At 29.7% G+C, this 3923-nt stretch overlaps 1 long non-coding RNA gene across 1 annotated transcript; it reads right to left on the bottom strand.

The window, feature by feature from the left end:
• Positions 1 to 1655: 1655 nt before the first annotated feature.
• LOC149086491 (uncharacterized) lies at positions 1656 to 2844 on the bottom strand. Its single transcript, XR_016196114.1, has 2 exons — positions 2606 to 2844; positions 1656 to 2110 (listed from the first exon to the last, which is right to left on the bottom strand). It is a non-coding gene; the product is annotated as an uncharacterized LOC149086491 (long non-coding RNA).
• Positions 2845 to 3923: the final 1079 nt, after the last annotated feature.

Genomic DNA, 3923 nt, shown 5'->3' on the forward strand with positions numbered 1-3923 from the left:
AATTATAAAAAAAGATAGGTTTCACAGACTCTCTGCCAACACGTATTTCTAGATGTTTTTCGTTCCCAAGCAAACATTTTTGAAAAATCAGGCAATATATTCGACTGTTCAGCGACTTTTTTTTTTATTTATATATGACTTATTAGAATTTGTATCAAAACTAAAAGGATACACGCAATGTACAAAAATAAAAAGAACAATGTCATTAAAATATTTTTCATTCACTGAACTGCATTCATATTATCAATTCTAATTCAAGAGGAAATTAGTTGCTCTAAATATAAAATTTTCGTAAATGTTCAAATTTATTAATCTATGAGAGGAACTTCGAAAACGCAACATTTCAAAATTCTGATTGGATTTCACATTATGAAGTCTTACTCTTGTTGCACTCATTTCATTTATAAAATAAATTTTAGTTTTAATTTTAAATGGTCAATTATGAACACTTAGAAATAAATATTTTCAATTAAAATTCTGAAAATAAAATGTTAATATTTAAAAAATAATTGATCCCATATTAAGTTTCAAAATTAAAAAGACACCTCCTGAAAAATGCAAACATTTCCTCATACGTCTAATCAAAATGCACACACTTTTATTACTTTTTTGAAAATACTCCGAATTTAAAAAATAAACTATTCAATGTAATTAAGATTGCTTCTATAAAACAAGTTTCTTTTAAATGAAGAGTTCTTTTAACATGGCGAAAAACTATACTCTAATAGAAATTATCATTAAAAATACTATTTAACCATCGATTTATTTTAATTTTCTTACATATGTTATTGATTGTATGTTCTATGCTGGTATAAAGTTTTACATATCTTAGATACTTAATGTTTTGTGAATTTTCAGAAAAAAAAATGCATTAAAACAGCTTGCGTGCATGATAAAATACCACGACATCAATGTAATTGAATATAAATAAAGGAAGCTGTTCAATTCATGAAATGAAGCAAGAGGTTGAGATTTCATTGATGCAATCTTATTTAAAATTAAATTTTAACTGTAAAAATTTTTGGAATTTAAAATTTAATTTTAAATAACATTGAATCAATGAAATCCCAACCTTTTGCTTCATTTCATGAACTGAACAGTTTTCTTGGAACACCCTATGGTATATCAATTTCTGTTCAATTACATTGATGTCATGGTAATTTATCATGCATGCAAGCTGCTTTAATGCAATTTTTTTTTTGAAAATTTACAAAAAATGAAGTATCTAAGATATGTAAAATTTTATACCAGCATAGGATAGCACATACAATCAAGAACATGTGTAAAACGTTTGGAATAAATCGATGGTTAAATAGTATTTTAAATAATATTTCTATTAGAGCACAGTTTTCGCCATGTTGAAAGGTACGAGATTCCTTAATTGAATATTTGGCGTTAAAGTTATCATTTTTAGTTTTTATGTAATTATTCAGGAATACGTTCGATATTATTTTGATAGTCGTGATAGAGACTTACCTTGAATATTTTACATTTGAATGTATTAATGTCAAACTTTTAATTGAAGCTTCCTTATAAAATGTTCCAAGCTTAAATAATGATTACATAAATTTTGGCCATTATCAAACCAACTAACTTCTCAATTTCAAGAAGTTCACAACTTCAACACTTTTCCTGTTAGATGTTTCACGTTTGAATTCTGTACGCTACGCTAGGACACCTACTTTTTGCAGCAATACTTGAAGTAATATGCATGGGGTAGTATCAGTTTATTTGAATTCCTCACAAAGCGATATGAAGCTGAATTGGTGAAACAAAATACTGATGTCCATAATATCATTTCCGGAGATTAGCGAGCAGCTTTGATAAAACTCAGTTCCAACTATTCATGCACACAAATGATAAATTCACTCATTTTACCATGAAGAACACTGAGTTTTTTCCTAGGAACCATTCATAAGACTCAGTTACAAGATGATTATTGAGTGAGACAGTGACACACAAGACTGATTTCACTATTTCTTTCCTCTGGCGACTTTCGTTTAATTGGTAACTTTGCCTTGCCTTTCTCAGTACGACAAGGGTTCCATTCGGTCTTTCGCTTCCCCTTGCAGTTTGACCTACCGCTGCAAACACAGGAGCACCGAGACACCTACAAGAAAATGTAAAATGTTATAGGTGTAGTATTTATAATATACAGCATATAGGCAACAAAATTATTGAATTATAAAATATTCTGAATAGTGCAAGAATGCTTACACAGGGAGATGATTCACATTTAAATTTAATGGTTTAAAATGCAAGTTGAATTTGCAAACTATTTTATTATTTATTTAAAAAGTAGCCTATCCCTTCATTAAATTTCACATCACTCAGCACATTAATATTTGTATTTTTAATTACAGACCTGAGAAATGTGATTTACTCGATATTAAAAAAAAAAGGTTATATATATTAGATCTGAAAAATGTGCTCCAATGATTAAACAAGTGGATAAAAACTGCTCTCAATGCAGGAGGAAATAAAATGCCGACACGAAACAGCAGCGAACATATCTACTTTCAAATTAATTACGCAAAATAAAGTCAGAAAAAATAAATATTTCAAATGTATTGACTGAATTGTGTGTGTACAAATAGCTACATACCTTTTTTTTTGCCCGTTCAGATGATTATCGAAGTTCTCGGCTCCTTTTTACAACTATTAAAACGAAATTTCTCCCGCTAATGTGTTACAACAAATAAAAAAGCAGTAACACTAAGTAAATAGTAAAATAAATATTAAAAACTTGAATAATTCAAATAAAATATGACGATAAATGCACATGGCATGCTTCGTTAAAAACATCCAAAATAGCCACGCTAAGGACCCGGATTGTGACGTCACAACCTCGGCGGAGTGATACATTACGGCTTGTACTTCTAGGAGGCTTTGCTGCGACCTGGCCACAGCAACCAAGTATGGACACATAGCGGTAAACCAGATAATACTATCCAATAGTAATCTTGTGATAACGCCCGATCATAATAGACTAAAGATATACTATATAGACGGCGCACGCTATTCATAAAACTTGTCGAGCGTGAAGAGAAGATAAGCAGTATCTCTCGGGGAAAGAACAGGGTTCTGTGCTATTATATTTGGAGCGTTTTCGCAGAACCTAGTGATTTCGTGTTAATGCTAGGATGTTGTTGTAACGAAATTTGACTCGATCAAGTTGATGAAAACTTTCCTTCATTTGTTCAATGAATTTCATTCATTCTTTTGTAAAATATTTAGGGAATGTGGGATTTGAAAAAAAAATCAATTCTAAAATATAAACAAATACTGAAAAACTAATTTTTTTATTTTCCATAAGGGATAATTCCTATTAATTTAAGACTTTTGAGTTTTCAAATCTTATTATATAGCCTATCTCTTATATACAGCCTATTTCATTTATATTTTTAAACATTCTCTTCATTCGCTTTGCCACTTTTAATTTCGAAAATTTATTTTAACTAGGGGTTATTAAAACAGAAAAAAATATCTTCCAAGAACATTACAATTACTTTAATCATACATTTATTATGAGTATATAATTATAATGCATCATATTATGTAATGTAATACATTCACACTCACATACCGTATTGAGTCATGAAATATTCAAATAATAAGCAAAAGTTTCATTTCTAACATTCCTGAACTGCATACAGCAAACATACAAGGTAGAGCGACTATTCCAAAACCATTGGTGACACCATGCAATACTATTGAAACGACGAACATGGTGTCACGAACATAAGAATTGGACACAACAACAATGGGAGAATATCATCTGGTCAGACGAATCGTCGTTCACATTAAAAAATAAGCGAACATTTTTTAATGTAATTTCAATTTATTAAGTATTTTCCCAAGGTTTTTGTGTTGTTTGAGTTCTCTGTATTTCGTGCTGCACACCTGAAAAATTAAGTATTTAT

This window comes from Pholcus phalangioides, unplaced genomic scaffold, assembly GCF_987345545.1.
Source record: "Pholcus phalangioides strain wild (caught in Gottingen) unplaced genomic scaffold, Ppha-v1.0 ptg000004l_1, whole genome shotgun sequence".
NCBI lineage: Eukaryota > Metazoa > Arthropoda > Arachnida > Araneae > Pholcidae > Pholcus > Pholcus phalangioides.